Source organism: Passer domesticus, chromosome 6, assembly GCF_036417665.1.
Source record: "Passer domesticus isolate bPasDom1 chromosome 6, bPasDom1.hap1, whole genome shotgun sequence".
In the NCBI taxonomy this organism is placed as follows: Eukaryota; Metazoa; Chordata; class Aves; order Passeriformes; family Passeridae; genus Passer; species Passer domesticus.
The window spans coordinates 5,751,870-5,772,399 of record NC_087479.1 but is presented as its reverse complement, the minus strand read 5'-3'; positions in this window follow the sequence as shown (position 1 = coordinate 5,772,399).

Here is a 20,530-nt window from a genome sequence, read left to right as displayed (position 1 = left end):
AACTGGTTCATTAAAAAAAGCTGCTAATTAGCATGTCTTTCCATCTTTTACTCATCTGTTGGAATTAATTTGGTCTGTGGGAAGCACAACCAAGAAAAAAGTCTCATCAGCTGAATTCATTAAGTCTGCTGAACCCCCTAACCCCAGAAGGCATTTTCTCTGCTCACACGTGAGTGTTGGTGTTGGTAGCAAACCAGCCTTTGTTACTATTGCTCCACTGGGTTTTATAAAGGGTTCAGTTTAGTGAAATAAACAATTTGAAGCACAGCTGGCCCAAGATGTGCTCAAGAATATGATGCTGTACAACAACCAACATTCTGGGGAGCCACATTTCCCTTCCTCTGCAGGAAGCCAACCACCTGATGGTGTCAGTGTTTGTATTTCTGCCAACAGATAAATTTTCCTCTTTGTTGTACTGGGTGGAAATTCCCTCCTGAGAACACACCCAGGACTTGCCCCACTGTGGGAATGAACAGTGACTGCCTTTAGGCCATGTGGATTGTATTTGCAGGGAATGCCCCAACAAAGGCAGGAATGATGAATCTGCCTCCATGCTCTCAGAAGGCTAATTTATTACTTTATTATGCTATATTATATCAAAGAATACTAAACTATACTATACTAAAGAATACAGAAAGGATACTTACTAAAATGTTAAAAAGATAATAATGAAAACTCATGACTTTTCCAGAGTCCTGACACAGCCTGGCCCTGATTGGCCAGAGTCAAAACAACTCACAGCAGAACCCAATGAAACAATCACCTGTGGGTAAACAATCTCCAAACACATTCCACATATGAGCACGACACAGGAGAAGCAAGTGAGATAAGAATTGTTTTCCTTTTTCTCTGAGGATTCTCATCTTCCCAGGAGAAAAATCCTGGGTAAAGGGATTCTTTCAGAGAATGTGAATGCCACACATTGGACTTCATGTGTGGGTTTTTGCTTTTTCTTCAAGATTTTTTTGCTTTGTTTTGTTTTTGTTTTTTGTGGGGGTGGGGGGGTGGTGGTGTTTGGTTTCTGCTCTTTCTCCAGTTGCATCTAAAAGGGCACAAAAGGTCCAGGTCTTGATAGTACAAGGGGAAATGGTCTTGAGCTGCACCCAGACAGGTTCAGGTTGGATATTAGGAAACAAAAAATTTCTTCACTTTTAGAATGGTTAAGCATTGGAACAGGCTGTCCTGGAAATAGTGGAGCCCCCATTGCTGGAAGTGTTCACAAAGTGGGTGTACGTGGTCATGCTATGGTTTAGTGGGAGTTAAATCTTAATGATCTTGAAGGTCTCTTCCAATGATTTTTAAATTATTTTATTCTATCACTCAAAATTCTATCACACAAAAAGATATTCTATCTTTTTTATTTATTATAGTCTATCATTCTTTTCTATTCTATTTTCTTATAAATAATGAGAGCAGTGGTAAGATGAAGGTCTGGAGAAGGTGTAGACATGAACTTTTCAACATCAGATGTCACACAAACAACAGAAGCATCAGAGGAAACATTTTCTTCACTCCAAAAATGAAACATTGCAGTGTCCTGAGCCCTAGTATCTACTTCCTATATTATGCCCAGAAAGACTGGTGTATTATATTGCTAAAATAATTCCCAGAAGCGTGAATGCAGCCTTTCAGCCACACTTTTGAAATCATAATCCCCCTCCCAGAGCAACTGAAGAGAGTTGTAGGACTCTTGATACTCAGGGCTGCACTGGCTGACACCTCTCCTGATGGAATCATTCCACATTTCAGACGGATTCAGTCACTTGGGCTTCTCAAAATTCTTCTTTGCCTTGGAAAATCAGCACATCAATCTGTCAGAGCACAGTCACTTCATAACAGAAACTCATACATAATCCTTTTGTCCTGGAACATTTTTACCTATGGCTATACAAGAGGGATCAAAGACACATTTTTGCTGCTCCTTTTCAAAAGAAATACATCAATTGTGGTCCTCAGAACCGGCTGGACTTCCTCACTTTCTTTTTTTTCCCGTTTTTTCAAATTAACTATAACACAAAGAAAGAACCTTAATTTCTTCTTTCCAAAATAGAGTTGTTTTATAGTAATACAAGCTGATAATCTCGGTCTTCCTTTGCCTAAAGTACAACATTGTTTAGCAGCTTTATGGATGTTTCATTAACTTATTCATTCACAATATTAACTTTATTAATTATTAATTCTATATTTCTAGCAATTGAGTTCTTTAGACTGTGTGCTAACTTTTTTACAGTGGGGACCTGGTGACAACTAAATATGATTTCCTGTTAGATTATTTCAAAAACAGAGTTATGTTTTGGATGTTTTCAATATTTATATTTTGAAGGATTTTGATATCTTACACTGTTCAAAACTCTCAACTGGGGGGGGGTGGGGGGGGGGAGGTTCTCCTCTATCACAATTAAAAGTCAAAAAGCAAATTAATTCCATTTCCTGCTATCAATCTTCAGCTCATGGCTTTGAACAAGAAAGGTATTCCTTGGGCAACATACAGGAAAACAAATTTGCACAATTAATTCAGAGAGCTGACACAGATGAGATTTTGAAACTTCCAGGTTCTTGCTATCCTACAGAAAATTTACAGGTTAATGTAATATCAAGGGGTCATTAAGAATAACACTATTTTCTCTTGCATTCACTACCTTTCTCTGCTCATTGGGATTAAAATTTTCCATTCGTCTTTGGTTTTGGAAATTCCACTACCAGAGGCTTTAAGAAGCAGATTACAGAAACAGGACTGGGGTATGGTTTGGAGAAAGTCCATTCTGCTTGGAGTGAAGGGGTGCCTTTCCCAGGTGGCTTGCTAGCCTTGTCTCTCTGATGCAGGCCAAAAATATTCATGAAAAAAATAAATACAAGATATTCTTTTAATAAATAAAATACAAATATTCTTTTAAAGACTTCCTTAAGCTGGTTATGTAGGAGTCCATTACATGCTTAAAACAATTATTTAAAGCATTCTTGTTCTGCAAATCACATCAGCAGTTCTTTTCATTAAGAGATACAAATAGCTCAAGGAAGATTTGCTGATATCAGATCTAGGGTGGTTTTTTTCATAATTTCTGTCAGAATGAGATTATAGGGCTTGGGCAAGTTTTGGTTTTTGGTTTTTGGTTTTTTTTTTTCCATACAGACAGAACCATTAAAGTATTATTTTACCCTGGAAAGCTGAGGGCACTTGTTCCAGTACTGCAGGTTTGCAATTTCCATTGTGCCTCAGAGAGGCAGAGATGTGCTGCTCACTGTGGAAGAATGCAGGAAAATAATTCCTCAGGTGAGAATTCCTCACTGCATTTCTTTGCTGCTCTCAAGAGCCATTCTTTTGCCATGAATGGTAGACAAAATATTCAGTGCTAATTTTTTTGAGGTTCACATTTCCTAGAGTCCTCTGCAAGCTGCTGTTGCAGCATTTACTCAAGAGCTCTCCTGACTCCTTTTCTTTGCTCTTCCCTGCCACCCTGGAGCAGGGGTTCTTGATCCTGGTGTCTCCAGGCTCTGGGACAGGATTGTCCATAAGGATTGTCCATAAGGATGCCCCATAAGACTGAAATGATTCTTCCACACCTGCTCTGGCAGTTGGGTTTCGTGTCCTGTGTGTGAATAAAGCCAAAACCAGGGAAGAATATGACCAGAATCCAGCCTTGAGTGGGGACAAACTGGCATCATTTCATGGGATCCAGTGGAGCTGCAGGAGTGCACAGAGACTGCAAATGCGGGCCAAAATTAAAGACTTCTGTGGATTTAATTTTGGAAGTGTCCAAGGCTGGGTGGGATGGGACTCAGAGCAATTTGGTTTAGTAGAAGGTGTCCCTGCCAAGGCAGGGGTTGGAATGGAATGGTCTTCAAGGACCCTTCCAACCCAAACTATTCCATGATTCTGTGATTCACAAGCCTGTAATGACTCCATGTCCAATGGAAGATTTACTTTTGTACCAGTGAAGATTGCTCAGGCCTTGGATGAAAAGAAAGACAAAAAGGATAGAGACAAAGACAGTGATGTGTTTAAAACAAGGCACCCCCGAGGGGAGAAAATGATGAATCTGACTCCATGTTCTCAGAAGGCTGATTTATTACTTTATTATACTATATTATATTGAAGAATATTATACGATACTGTTCTAAAGAATACAGAAATTGTACTTAATGCTAAAAAGATTATAATGAAAACTCATGACTCTTTCCAGAGTTCTGACACAGCTTGACCAAAGAGTCAAAACAACTCACAGCAGAATCCAATGAAACAATCACCTGTGGGTAAACAATCTCCAAACACATTCCACATGAGCAAAACACAGGAGAAGCAAATGAGATAAGAATTGCTTTCCTTTTCTCTAAGACCTCTTTCACTGCCTTTCAGCTTCCCAGGAGAAAAACCCTGGGTGAAGGAAACATGTTCAGAGAATGTGAATGGCACAGTGATGTTTCTCAAAGCACTGTGAAATGGTGCAAGCACAGTTTCTTCTTTTATAAAAATTGGAAATATTCTTCACTACTAAGATGAGAAGCACACTCAAATTCCTATCTATGCAGATCTTCTTTAGAAAGTTTAGAGAATTTTGTTCCCCCTCTCGGAGAAATTATTTACTTTACCATTCATAGGGTTTGAAAAATATAAACTGTAATTTTTAAAGGGTTTAGTGCATTGGATATCATTGATAATTTACAAGGAAGGATAAAGCTGAAATTAGTGAAAAGCATTACTTTGCACTTTTTTTCCCAGATTGTCCATGAAAATACCAGGATGAAGTTTCACAGGTGCTGATTTCTAAGCTGATCTTGCTGAGATTGATGGCTCAGGAGGATTCAGCAGTGGCACAGCACAACCCCACTGATGCTGACAATACTTCACATGCATTTTACAGTGCATTGGCCAACTTAAAACTGCAGAGGCTGGACATTGCAGTACCATTCCTCATCATACTCAAAAGCCCTATTTACTGCTACCAGCTGTAATTTTCTGTATCTTTTTATAAGCTCCTATTCAATTCATTTCAGCATCCATCATTGAGGATCTGTCAGCAGTGAACAATCAGGTTTGCTTTCCAGTTCATAGCTGAGATTGCGGCCTCCTTTTCTGGATCTCAGACAAAATAAATGAGCACCATCACAAGGGCTGTTTTATGAGTGCTGCACACCGAAGAAAAATCCCTTCTTTGGGCCTTTTCTCTGTCTTCATCTACTTAATAAACCCGAGGATCATGTTGGTTAATTTAAGCAGAGTACTAGAGCAGGAGCTCAGGCTGCAGCAGTTTGCTGTGGATGGCCCTTTATCCCTTTTCTGAGCCAAAGCTTTCCAAGATTGGAATCCCACTGGGAGCTGTAGCCCATACACACCTGGTGTGTCAGAGCTTTTAGCTCTATTGAAGTGCATATTGCTGGACCATCAGCTTTTAATTAGGTAATTCAAATAATTTTGTGGGTGTAACTTCATTACTTACTACTCAACAAGTCTGTGCCATTTGCAAATTTAATTGGCAGGAACCCATATTCCCATTTGGATGGTCAATAAGATGATTAGATAACTTTATTAAATTGATCAATAATCATTAAAATTATTTTTGCCATTTTGAGATATGCTTTTAAGTCAATTTCTTATACAATTAACTTGTGCCCTGCAAATTCTATCTTATTCTATACTGCTTATTTTCATACATTTGGGTTCATAATTTGTGCATGTTCTTTTCTCCTTGCAGTCTGTTTATAACAACATCCCTCTGTAGCTACCTAGCTGATGGTTTTTGAACAATTCCCTGCTTCCATCAACATTTTCCATTTTTAAGCAACTCTCCCTGTCAAAATTTATGTCAAAAATTGCTGTGAGCTCTGGGACAGTGACCCTAACAAAAAATTGGCATGCATCCATTACTGCATAGTGATATTTTTTGTTTGCATAAAGTGAGCATGCCAAGACCATGAGTCACTAGGCAACTGCTAATTTATAGATCAATGCTGATCTCATTTCTGTCTGTGAGCACGACAGCCAGACCAGAGCTGGCTGAGGAAGTTACTGCAATAATAAAACATTCTACAAGTGATGTCTTACCTGTTGTTTTTAGAAGCACAGGTGAAGCTTTATCGGTTGGTGTATAACCTCCTTAGGGACTCCCAGCAGCTATGCCCAAAGTAATCTGAGATAACTCAGCCTGCCTCTGTGCTTTTGCAGATACATGAGAAGCAGCCCCATTCCATGCAGGCAAGTGACAGACTTGACAAAAAACACTTTTACCCCATTGAATCCTGAAGATGAGGCTGTAACTAGGTTGGGATACTGCCACAGTGCTCCCTAAATAATATCTAATTTTGGCACTGCCAAAACCAAGCAAGTGCTCTCTGCTCTCCTCCCCTGAGCACATCCATGCCTGTGGCTCATGGGACTCGTATGAGCACACTCCTGCATCACCACTCCTGCATCAAACCCTCAAAGTCTTGTTTTGATGCCTTAGGATTTGCCTTTTATGTTTTTCAGATCCTGTACTGCTTTAGTGTGTAACTCTTAAACTCCATAGCCTGTCAGCTGCTGTCCTCCCCTTTTGTTCAGACAGAACAATTCCTCTCTAGGCCTGAAACTCAAGGACACCTCATTATCTCAGGCCCTGAGAGATGCAAATAGCAGTGAACTGGGGAGGCAAACTTGGAGTAAATTACTTCATTACCTGAAACTGTAATTGCAGGATTAACCCTTGATATGGAAATGGACCTAACTTGTAACTGTGTGAAAAACTTGTGACCATTGTCCATCTTGGGTGTAGCCCCTCAGAGGCTTTGACTGCCCAAGGTGCACCTCGCGAAGGCCTTCAGCTGTTTTTATTCTATTAATTTTGTCTAACCTCCGTTTTAGCCACTCCACACCATCAGTTTCAGTAATATTTTTCTCAACTTCAGTGAGAGTAAGGACTCTGCCTTGTTAGATGGAGGCATCAGTGTAAGTAATCAGTTTTCCAACTATTGCCTGTGCTTATCCTGCTTCCAATCACAGCTGAAGGGGTGACATTACCCAGGTAGTGTCTGTAAATCTGTTATTTTAAATGCTTATAAGTCATAGCTGCATTTCATATCAAATATTTTTACTGCTAAAATTGTTAGGAAAAAAACACCCAATCCAGAAACTGTCTCATATATCTTACCTGATACTAAAAGCTAAATGACAACAGTTCTATTAAGGCTGAGGCACAGAGAGCCCAGTTTCTGAAATGTAATCTTTCTTAAATATTTACATGAGCTCTATCATGACTGCTTGCCATTTAATCTGACATTTCATCTAGACACACACTGGTTTGCAGAGATGATTCTAGAAGCACTTGGATTAATAAATGACACAGTCATAAATACCCCAGAGATACAAAGCAGAAGCAGACAAAAAGCCACACATCCATTACAAGCAGTATTTTTTAAAGGATGGGGAACTCTTCTACAAAAAATGCAAAAAAAATTGCACTGTTTAGCAATGTCAGTGAAACAATCAAATATCAACACCAGAGAAGGCAGAGACAGAAACACATCTGTGACACAGAGTGATCCATGAGAATCTGGGGAACATCAGTTTCAAAAGTTTCCATGGCAGTCAGCAAAAGTACAAGGACAATTCCAAAAGTAAATATACAGCAGCAAAGCACCATCAGCACTTAAACAGTTGCTTTCACTGCTGTGAAATGATTTCAAATTATAGTAAAAGGCATTAGGAGAATTAAAGCAGAATGTGCCACAGCAGAAGGTGAAAGATAACACTCAAAGTGATTAATTCAGTCTGAGATAGATTTGAAAATCCTTTACATTGAAAGAGAAACCTAGCAACTGCTGCCAGACATTTTAAAAATATTGTACATGCAAGTATACATTTTAATGGCTTTATGAACCACCACAAGATTATCTAGCAGTAACATTAGCAAGCTTCTAATGAGCTGAGTTAATGATGAATATTGTAATGCTTCCCTGTGTGTTTGCTGCAGCTAAAGGGATTAAGACTCTTAGGCACTCAGATTTGAGGCTGCCAGAGCAGGTCACTCTGAGATGATTCAGTTACCTAGAAAGGGCCAAGGTGTTGATTTGTACAATAATTCCCTCCTGGTAAGATAGGAGCTCTTTCCAGTCAAGCAGAAATCCCTATACCCAAATTAGATCATTTGGCTTTCCTCACTGCCAACACTGAGTCATCTCCTCAGACACTCAGGAACAAAAGCAGCTCCAATTTGCTGCTGATAGTACCAATGAATCCCTGAATTTGGATGCCATGTCCAGTTTTAATGCTTGTTCATTCAATTACTGTTTAAAAATATCAAGCAGATCACAAAATGGTCAGTTTGCCTTGTTGCATAAATTAATTTGCAGAGCAGGTTGTCCCTAAAGTTCCTTGTCAATGAGAAAGGAAAGAAAAAAGGAATAAATTGTTGTCAAGGAGAAAGAAAAGAATTTGCTATACAAGACCCTCTTTCTTGTAGGAGGTGGTGTAAAGGGAACAGAACACTTACACAAAATTCCATAAAAATATCTCTAAAGAAAGCTCAGAGTAGACGATTGCTTTGGTGCTTTTTCCTTGAAATAGAAAACGTGCACAATTTTCAGTTGATTAACATCTCTTTATCATAATTTCAAATTGTTCCATTATGTACTAGCCATGATATTTTAATTCATACGAACATATTTGGAATCATAGACTTGTTACAGACTTCTGCTAAAAGAAGCAGTACATTTAAATACAAACATATATATATATATATATATTTGTCTTTGTGTAAGTGAAATAAGGAACCTATAGATACAAAGTCCAAGATCAAGCCAAAACATCTTTTGCAACGTAGAAATGTGGAAGATTCTGCTTTATATGGATTTGGAGGGACATCTTGTGACAGGAAAAAGCAGCGCAAGTAGCGAGCTGCAGACAGAGGATCCACCTTAGAACTGCAGCAGCTGCTTGAGCAATTTTTTCCCTCTCTACTAAAAATGTTTTTTAAAAAATTAATGCAAAGACTTCAACAAAAATCTTCCCAATTTTCAATAAATTTAACCTCCAAACTCACAAACCAGACATCTCTGATGACATTTGTTTCAGTGAGGATCTGATTTTCTGCCAAGTAATCCTACCCCTGGGAAATGTGCAGCTGGTGTCAGCAAAATAATGGTAGGAAAAAAAATCCCAACAAAACATAGTGATTTAATTAAAATTGATCTTACACTGATAAAATTATTCCAGTGTAAATGGCTCAGTGAGCACTTCTTTTTTGGTTTGACAGTGGCCTGTGTCAGCTGAGGCTCACATTTGTCACTGATTTCAGCTTCAGTAAACTCCTGCAGCTTGGCACAGTTAATCTGCATTTCCCCTGCCCCACTGACAGGACACCCTCCCACGGCACAGGACAGAGGAAAATTCCCTAACCCTAACCCTCTTTTTTTGACATTCCACAACCCAGCTCATCAGCCTCACTCCACCCCACTACACGTTCAAGAACAGAGCAAGAGCAGATGTCACTGCAGCTCAAATTTGCAGCCCAGCAGAGGGGTGGGGAAGGGGTTCTGTCACACTGCCAGCCAAGCAGGGCTGAGGAGCTCAAAAAAATCCAGTTTTCACTGTTCCATTGGGGCTGGAGCACAGGAGGGAGGCTGGAAGAACTGGAGTACTTCAGCCTGGAGAAGGTTCCAGGGAGAGCCACAGGAACTGGCCAGTCTGCAAATGTCAGGTGAAACATGGAGTAATGAATCTCTGAGGAGGAAGAATCTGGAAACTGAAAATTTTCACGATAATGAAGATACAGAGAAGATGTGCCCATAAATGTGAGACAGGCTTTGAGTACAGCTATTTCTGAATTATTTACTCTGCTATTTACTGAGTCCAATGGAAGGAGAAGTGCATAACTCCTCATCCTTCCTTATGAAGATGGCCAGAATAGCTTTTATTATAAAAATATCTAGATGTTTAGAATCTCCCAGCCACCATCATACCCAACCCCAGGGAGATCTTAAATAACATTTCAGTGTCTCAAGGACCTACAAGAGAGCTGGAGAGGGACTTTTGACAAAGGCTTGGAGTGATGGGACAAGAGGGAAAAGCTTTAAAGTCCAGAGGGTGGGGTAATATTGGATTTCAGGTAGAAATTCTTCCCTGTGAAAGTGGTGAGGTCCTGGCACAGGGTGCCCAGAGAAGCTGTGGCTGCCCCATCTCTGGAAGTGTCCAAAGCCAGGCTGGATAGAGCTTGGAGCAGCCTGATCCAGGTTTATTCAGGGTAGTTTCACGTGTAGTGTGGTTAATATACCGTGTAAGTGGAGCAAAAGGAACTAAACCTGCTCAAAAACCCCACTCATTGCTAATAAGTGCTAATTCTAAGGATTAATCATAGCAGCTGTGTGATTGCTTCAAAACATTCTGGCAGAGGTTTTTATACTCTCAATTATATTCTGGTAGATTTTTTCACACATGCAGAGGGGCTTTTGTTGAGGTTTTTGGGGGATTATGAGCTCTTCCTGGTTTGTTTTTACTTCATCTTTATGCTTTGTGTAAATACATCTTATTGAGTAGAAGGATAAGTGAGTGCAATTCCTCACCCTTCCTTATGAAGGCAGTCAAAAGGGCTTTTACCATATTCTTTTCTGGAATCTCAGAAAGAAAAAAACATTTATTAAAAAGGCAGTGCAGTATTCCAACCAATTTCAAATTTCTTTTATTGTGATCACCATCATAATTCTATTAGAAATACAGATTCTGCAATGCAATAATTGAAAATTAATTTAGGAAAACATTTCAAAATAATTGTAAAATATTTTAGACAGAAGGTGCATTTTGGGGTGTGGTGTAAAGCACTCCTGTAAGACTGTAAATGTGCTTTGGGAGCAGAAAAAGAGGTACTTAACTGCTATATACTGCACAGGGCCAAAATTGCAAACACTGCAGATTTCAGTGCAGAGAAAGTTTTAAAAGACACATTTGATGTTAATCAGCTCCCTCTGATTGGCTGTAATGGCACTAAGACATTCTACTGCATAATGCATTTTGTACAGCATGGACATAAATAGAATAATATTTGCATTTCCAGTACAGATGTAATGGATTGTCTTATGAGGATGTTGATCAAGAGGGACTAAAAAGAGAACTGGTTTTCTCAGATTATCCCAAGTTTTTGTGCAAAAAATATTCCCCAAACTTTTTTTTTTTTTTTTTAATATAACATTTTCCCTGGATAAAATATTCAAAAGGTTTCAGTACTGCCTGTTGCTCAAGGAGCTGTAGATTCTTCTGCTGCTTAATGGGAAGTTAAATATGAGTTTCCTTTCTAGGCAAATTTATACAATTTCCAGCACCTTCCAATAATAATTATATTATTTCACAAGCACTCCTTTCTTCTGCTCAAGGAAGAAGGCACAGTTTAAAGCAATCAGGATCTGGCACTTTTTCACTTAAGTAATGAAAAACCCCTTTTTATGTATGGATCAAATATTACTTATTAGAAGGTTCTGTAATTTAGAACCTCTTTTTGGATTTTTTTTCTCTCTCATTTGAAACAATATTTAAAAATATAATTAAATTTAACCTTCTGCAAGAAACTGGTTAGATACAAGACACTGAAATGAATATAATAATTTTAAATTGTATAATGATTTATCTTGAATTGGGGTAGCTGCTACTACTTTGTTCCTTGATTGAAAAGCTTTCTCAGAATTCTGCCCAGAGAGTGGGATCCCAAATTATTTGGAACTACCTAACAACTTTTTGTTATTAATATTTTGATTTTAAAAGTGATATTTTGTTTTCAGTGGTGCAAAGTAATAGTTCTTCTGAGAAAATAAAAAATAGATGGTCTTCAAAAATGTGTAAACTTGCAAAATATTTATTGTTATTATAATGAAATTTCCTGGATTGAAAATCTCTAAAAAAGTTCAACCTACTTTGATTGAAAAATAACCTGATGAAGACTATGGAGGAGAGTCTCGTGTCCTTTTTAGGATTTCTTTTCTTCTAAGTGGTCTGATGTATAGTACTTAAATAATATGGTGTATAAATATGTCTAATAAGTAGGGAACTTAAAGAACTGTTGAACAAGGTGGAAAAATTGTATCTTTAATTTATAAGAATTAAGGCTAAAACATTATTTGGATTTTCTTAACTGTCAAAGTTTTTTGCATATACATAAGTCCAAATATTTCGAAATATTTTCTGAGATTCTTCATAATAAAAAGGGGGTTTTACTTTTCTTATATATTCAGATTTTTGTCTCAGTTTCAGTATTATGTGAAAGGATTACCATATGGGTTTTTGTTTTTGCTGTTGTTGTTTTCTTTTGGGGTTTTTTTTTAGTTTGATTTTTTTTTTTTTTGTTCTGTTTTATTTTGGGGGGGGGATGTTGTGTTTTGGGGTTTTTGTATGTTTGGAATTTTTTTTTATTCTGGTATAACTTGGAGACATAAACTCCTTTTCAGAAGGAACTTTTATCCTGTCTTTTTCTTAGGCTCTTAGATATCAGATTATCTTCTATGAAGAATTATTTTTCCCCGCATACTAATCTTTGAATTGGAAGCTGGTCCAGAACCAGCAAGAGCTCTGTGATCTAAAATTTGGCAGATAAAAGGAGAAGAAATGTGTGAATGCCTTTTTCTAGCAGAAGACCTTGTGGCTTTCTGGATTCCCTGGCTCTTCACACCCCAACAGGGAGATGGAATTGCTGCAGCTTCTCCATTTTCCCTTGGGAGAGAATGGGCAAAAAGGCAGAGGGAGATACCGATCCCAAAACAAAAGCAGCCCGAGCAGGAGATGCTGATAAGGATGCGTGAGGCCAAATCACTGTCAGTCTTCAAACCTGTTAAAAAAAGGAGAGAGAGAAATTGGATCATGATGAGAAGGAAAGGGAAGATTGAGAAATTAGAGCTGACAAAGCACAAGTGTAAAGGGAGCAGAGCACTTCCATAAATCACTCCTTACTACCAAGTATCATTATTGCTGCTTTTAATGAAGGAATAGGACTACTTTTGGGCTAAGAACAATTTATTACTTAGCTAAATATCAATCTTACAGGCTGTGGACTTATGAGAGTAAGCAGGTGGTTTTACCTTAAGAGTAGTTACAAGTTTTTTGTTATAAGAAAATATTTAACTTTTCCGTTTAATGGATAGATGCTACAAAGATTATTTCGCTTTTCTAACTTATTACTTTTACTTAATTTTGCTGCACTGCCAGTACTTCTGCCTAATGGGCTTCTGTCACACATATACACATATGCTTCTATTATAACTTCTAAACTCTCAGCTTACACTATATAACCACATTATAAACTATATATAACTTTACATTAAAAAACCTTCACCATCTTTTCAATACAGTTTCTCACTTAAGGCATATTCTTACTTACAACTATAGAAACATAAGTTTGTGATTTTTCTGCTTAGTGTCTGTGTACTGTGTTTTTACATCAATCTAAAATGCGAAGGCTGCAGATCAAGCTCTTCAGTGTCTGTGGAAGTTTCTGCTTTTCTGATTTCCACAGGCAAGGATACTGCAAACAGAAGTGGCACCTCACTGCAAGGAGCTGCAGTGTCATGGTGGAGGGAAATGACTGACACCAGTGATTCAGCTCTCATGCTTTCCCCCAGGCCAAGACATGGGCTGCAGCCAAAAGCTAATGAGCACTCCTGACACAGGCACGATCTCTGAGGTTCCTCATGCCCAGCTGTGAAACTGTTTATTTTCATCTCAGTATCATTTACAGAGGCTTTCCAAGCTAATCCCCTCTTGGCAAAATGCATTCTCTCTTTCCATGTCAAAAGGAAGCTATAGTTCACAACAGAGGCCAACATTGTTTAGACTCCAGTCAAATTTGTTTTTACATTTGAATGATCTGCCTGTTAGCCTGCAGGCTCTTCAGCATTTGCAGTGCTATATTAGATTAAAACTGTATTGTTTAAAACATTCACAGGGCTTACATACAGAATTTGCAAGAGGTCAGCCTCACTGGGAACTTAGGAAAAAAAGGAAGGTGGTACCAGTCTTGCATTTTTATCATGATCATTCTCATTATTATCAAGAATTTATGTAAATGGTTTCATTTTTCTCTCATTCTAATAAAAATTTCCTACCAACTTGCATGATTTGAAGTCATACCCAAAATACACAATTCTGAGCATCCCAAAGCCTGTGTTAAAATTCCCCAGGGCTCATCTTTGTGTACTATAGAGTCCTTTCCACAAATGAAGTCATGTCAAAAAGGACAGAAAATACATATCAGTGGGATCTGTTCATATACTTATTTTTAATTTTCAGTGCCTTTAGTATAAAGGACATTTAATTTAAATGTTAATCAAGGCTATTCAGTTGTAAATGGAAATGTGAATAAAGATTGCATTTCTAAGCAGATTTTAGAGAGTCTAATATTTTTTCTTGGTGTATCTTCATCTGTAACAAAAAGCAATCTTCAAAATGCTATCCATACAATTTGAGTGGACACAGAAAATAATTAATAATTATTACATTTATGATGTCACTGTTCACTATTCTTCAGCAAAATCAACAACCAAGTTTCTAGAACACTTCATGTGTTGCAGGAATCCATTTCCAGTTTCAGTTCTTCTGGGTTCGCCACTGTTTGAACCAAATACCTCAAACCTCTGGTAGGAGCTTTGACCAAAGGGCTCTTAGAAGGAACTGCATCAAAACAGGAGTCTTTGCACATATATCCATAAAACAGAACCAGAAAATCTTGATTACACAAACAGGACCCCTAAAAGTGCTTTGATCAAGAGGCAACAGAGGGTTTTTTTGAGTGAGGGTGCAGAGACCAAGGACTCCTTCTCGTGGAGGCAGCTGAAGCTTTGAGCCCACATCAAATGAATTTTTGTCACCTTTTTATTTTCTTTCTATATATGAAGGTCTTGATTTTAAAAAGGAAATATGAAAGAACAAGCAAGCTATCCAACTGCCTCCTAACAACAGCAATTTGATTATTGTGAGTTGCTACACATCCTTTCTTGCAGGGAAGCATTGGAAGTCACTTACATAACCTTTGTATGAACAACCTTGACACTCGGTGGAGGGGAGATTCAAATTTAGACTGGCAGTATTTCAAGGACTGTTTTCTGCTTGAATACTCCAAGCTTGTCCACCTCAGGTGTGCCTCCTTTCCCTGCTCAGAGATGTTTGTTAGAGCTGCAGGTACTCCTCTACTTAGAGCTTGCATTTGAGGTTGTTTATAAATAGAATTCTGCTTGCTTTAAATGCCTCTCTCTCTTGAGCCAAGGATCTTTTTGTTCTGGCAAGGAGAAATTAATAAATCAGCCTTGTAGGGATGAAAGCCAAACCAAAGGGTTTTGGATGAGTAATCTTAGCACACAGCCATTTTTGAGAAAGAACATTTTTAACAGCTGCAGTAATTACTTTGGCGTTCACAGTTCATTCTTTTTAAGAAAACTTTCCATTAATTAAAAAGCTAAGGAACCTGCTTCTTTTCTAGGGTGATTCTCTTTTTAAGGTGACTGATTACCACAGATTCTTTAAGAATCTTATAGAATCAGATGGAAGTATGGGAGTTTTTTCTCAAGTTTGACTGTAGAAACTATTGTAAGTATTTGCAAACCAAGATTGGTTGAGAAAGATTTAAACAGATTGAAAATATGACACTGCAAAAAGAGAAAAGGAACACTATGTGATTAGATATTGGTATTTCGTGCTTAACTTGGAATGCAGCCCTTGAATAAAATAAATTTATTTGGTTCCACTCAAGAGAGCAAAGTTATAATGAAATGAAACAGGCTAGAGGTAGTGCTTGTGATTCTTTTTTTCTGAGTGGGAAAAAGAAGAAAATCATGCAGAAAGAACTGAAAGAAATTTAGTGCAAAAGGAGAAAAAACACTATTAGCTTCTTCTCTGTATGCGTTTCTGCACATTAGTTGAGTTCATGCTGCATAATTCAATCATGATTCTCTACCAGAGACTTCAGAGTAAACAGTATCATAGGAATGAAAATAAAATGCATATTTAGAGTGCCCAATTGAATTCTGAGGCTGAAATTTAAGAAGTTTCAAGCATTTCTGTAAAAAGAAGTTTTCAGTGTAGCAGGATAAGTGCCTAAGTTCTACGAGGCATTTAATGCAGCATTGGCCTGCTTAACTTTATAATCATAAGAACAGAAACATTTTGCAAAGCAGCAAGTAACTGAAGATTATTAAGAAGTTTTACCCAGACAGAGGTGCCTTGAAGCCCCCTGAAGTCCCTATGGTTGGTGATTCTGTGGCTCTTGGACTTCAGAAATAAATCAAATCCCAGCCAGATATTGCATTTCATTGTATCACAGGACAGCACGTGCATGTCAGGACACTCACAGGGTGGATTTTATCCATGCAAATAAGTCAAAACAATTTCTGGCTAAATCTCAGCTTTGAAATTTCAATGATTGCATTCATTTTTTCAACTGCCTTACAAGAATAATTTTGAGATTGTGATGGAGCCAAGACATTTGGCTCCAAGGTCATAAGCCCTGCCCTGAGCAGCTCAGAGCTGTGTCACCAGTGCTCTGAGGACAGCCAGTTGCCCATTTGTACCTCTGAGACAGAACAGCTGAATCCATTTCTTCCTTTGCATATTTAATATTTGTGAATGTATTGTTACAATTTTAGTAAAGACGGTGCTTTTCATCTTTTTAAAGTGCATTTACCATAAGCATGTAAAAGTTTATTTTATATGTAAGCTGAGAGCTTGAGGGGAGCAAAAAGACCTTTTCAATCTTGAAAGCAAAATCTCATCTCCCTGAGGGACAGCAGGTTTGAGCTCAGAACATTTCAGCTGCCAAGATCAAAACAAATTCCCTGAGCTTCAGAGCATTCCCATTCAGAGATGCAGTATTTCACTTCATGGCATAATTATGTTTTGGGACTTTGTTAGAGGGTTTTGTTTTGTTTGCTTGGGGATTTGGGGTGGTGATGCCCTGGCACAGGATGCCCACAGAAGCTGTGGGTGCCCCATCCCTGGCAGTGTTCCAGGCCAGCTTGGATGGGCCTTGGAGCAACCTGGGATAGTGGAAGGTGTCCTGAGGAAAATAACTTGGTTGGGTATTGTTTTGGGGACTTTTTATGTAATACTGAGCATGGACACTCCTCTTAATGACTATAAGGAGGCAAGAGAAAAAAAAAGTCTTACAAGTGATCTCATGGTGACAGTGAAAAACAGTATTATGGATTTTGTGTTAACTACACTCTGTTGTACCTAGTAACTGCTGAGTATGTGTAAACTTTAAATTATCAAAATGTATTTTCTTGTCTTTTTCTTCTCATTACGATCTTCTTCCTACCTTGCCCTTTCTCTTTTTTTTTTTTTTTTTTTTTTGCAAATTGTCTCTTCACACTCATTTCTCACCAGTGCTCCCCACCAGGGTTTTGGGGGGAGTGGTGCAGGACTAGTTTGGCAGACCCCCCTCCCCCGTGGAACAGATTGGCTCCGTGGTTTTACAAGCTGTTTTTAAACTATTTTCATTTCTATTCACTTGAACACAACATCATTTTGCTGTTATTGTGTCCTTCCTACAAGCACTACACAGGTGTTAAATGCCAAATGAGCATACAGGAAAAAGATCCTGTTCCCCAGTTAATGGTCTGATTTTCTTGCACCTGTCTCCCATTCTGTTGCAACAATGACACCACAAACTGTCTCCTTGTTCACTGCTCTTTACTTTCGCTGCATGCCATCCCTTATCATACATTTTATGGTATATTTCATATTATTTTATAGTTCTATTTTCATAATGCTTAAATTTCCTTAAATGTTTAAGACATGGTCTCAGTCAAATAAAGATACCTGGTCCTTGTTTCAGTCTTTGCAGGAGTCTGACAGAAAAAACAAAACAAAAAAAACCAAACCAAACCAAACCAAACAAAAAAAACTAACAACAACAAGAAACAAACAAACAAAAAAACCAAAAAAACCCCCACAACAACAACAAAAAAAGCTTTTAAGTTTGGAGAGATCTTGTAAAATATGTGCTGTAGGGCTGGAATAATTCCTGCTGCAGGAAGAACAGTCTGTAGATACTGTAGATGGCCATGGGGTGGCACATGCAGCCTTGAAAGAAGCTCTGAAGTACTGCTGAATTCTTTCCCAGTGGCATTTTGGCACGTTAAATAACTCCACAAAGGACTTTGGCTACTGGGAGTAATTCCCAGACAGGAGTTTGAAGAGTGAGAAATATCTAGATGTGTCTGATCTTTTCATGACACCAATTAGTTGTGTGACTCTGCCACTGCAGTGGCTTAGGATTGCTCAGATTTCAACCAAAGTTGAAAAAAAAAAAAGTAAGGAAGTCTTAAAGGTAATGAAGTATTTATCCAAAGGATATCTGGCCTCACAGCTTCCAGTCTTTATGAAATTATTTGCATATTGAATTTCACAGGTTTTAAATACTAGCAGCTACAAATGTCAGATTTCACAATACAATCACTTTTTTTTTCCTGCCAAAGTATATTTTTTAATTAATAAAAAAATAAACCCAGAATCATTATATAGATAAAATACTTATTTTTGTTCATATTTTAATTAATAAAACAATAAACTCAGAATCATTATATAGATTAAATACTTATTTTTATTCATATGTACCACATCTATATTAGAATATTCATTTGCCAGACCAAGATGCAGCCTGCCTGTTATTGCATTGACATCCCTGTTGAGTTATCCTATCTGCACTCCCAAGCTAGAATTAGAACCATTAACTGTCTTTTCTCCCTCACCAAGGGAAAGTGATAATTGCAAGCGTTTTCCTTGGCCACAGTTCTCCAGCTTGTGCAATGAATTAAATCCATCAAGCCAAATACCCAGGAGCTGATTCAGTATTCAGGCCATGGAAATGCCACGAAAGTGATGCATCTACTTCTGGCAGTGGTGTGTATTTGCAGGCACTCATTAGCATAAAGTTAAGGTTAAATTAACATTTGTATTCTAAACTCATCTCTGACTCTGGGCTGTGCCAGGGTTTTCATTTCTCAGAACACAATCTTTGGTCAGCTGAAATGCATTTTTTCTAAGAAATAACAGGCAGGAAGATTCCTCCTTGAATCTTCTCTGAAAGGTTTGTGCTTGTTTAGTTGACAGGGTGGATGTGAGGGGGCCACGCTGCTCCTTAGCCATGGGTCCACACTAAAATCAGGTTCACACCTTCCCTCCATCCCCCGGGACTGGGTGAGGGCTGCAAAAAGCAAAATGCAAATACCACAGAGGAAATCTTCACCCTTAAAACCCACAGTCTTTGAGCAAATAAGAATGAGAAATAGAGTTATAAGTAACCAGATTAAATCACTATCATATTTCTCCTCTGATATATTCTGCATTACCCTATTTTTTGCAAGAAAACAGAGTTCACTTCAGTAATCATTTTAATCTGTTCTGATACACCCTCCAAGCTTTTCAGTGCTCACAAGGAGCAACACCTCTCTCTCTCTGAAGGAACTGGGATTGTTTCTGGGTCCTCAGAAGGGAAGAAATGAAAGCTAATTTGGAAGGTGATCATACCAGAGTATGTGTTGGAATCTGAAATGCAGGGAATTCCCAGAACTTTGGGCCTGGAAGCCAAAGCTTAGAATTAAACACAGGGTTTGATTTGAGACCTTGGAAGAGGCTTACAGACTTAGGTGCCAGAAGTGAGAATGTGGATTTATAGTTTAAAGCATTAAGGAAATTTAGAGGAAAGTTTAGAGTTTTAGAGTTTAAGATATAGAAAAAAATAAAAGCAGTTACAAAGGTAAACAAGAAGTTTAGAATGCAGCACTGTGGGTTTGTGTGTCATAACATGATTGCCTAAGAAAGCTTACACTGTAGCATGAGTCCATAAGACAAAATATTTAAGGATTGGGTGAAAAACATAAATATCCTTGTTGGCAGTGTTTTATTGGTCAATAAATCCTTAAAAGGTCTCATAACTAGAAGTCTTGTGACCTTCTAAACCATGCTATAAAGGTGTGAGCTGAGCTCACCCTTCCTTTCTGTGTAGAAGAAAAATAAATTGCCTCATCTAAAAAACTCAGAGGTCCTGTCTCTAACTCATTCAAAATTCCTTCTCAAATCCTCACAAGTATGGAGTAGTTTTGGACAGTGCAGGAAGAGAAGCACTGCAGGAGAGCTGTCCATGCTCTCAGGATCTAAGTCAGACTTTGACATTCTGAGATTTTCATGCTGGAATCTGACAGTTGTTTATTCTGCACAGGGTATCAGCCAAGTTAAACTCCTTTATCAGTCTGTGTGAGCCTGTGTGGCAAAGAACTCCAGTGGTGGAAAGGAATTAAACTGATGAATCTTCACAAAAAAAGGTACCTTTGACTGAACATTCTGAAATTATCACAACTAGTTTAAAAACCTCAATATATTTACCCTGTTTTGCCATTCTGGGAATGTGGGCTTCCTTGGGATAGGGGAACTGGGACTGCAGCCACGTGCATTGTGAGAGGTTTGTGTTTGAGCAAGAGCTGGTCCTGCCAGAACACACTGCTGGATTTTAGTGTCTTACACTGGAATTTGGTACACTTTGATTATGAGAAATGAAACCCAGTTTCTAGAAGGTCAGTGTTATAGAAAGATGAT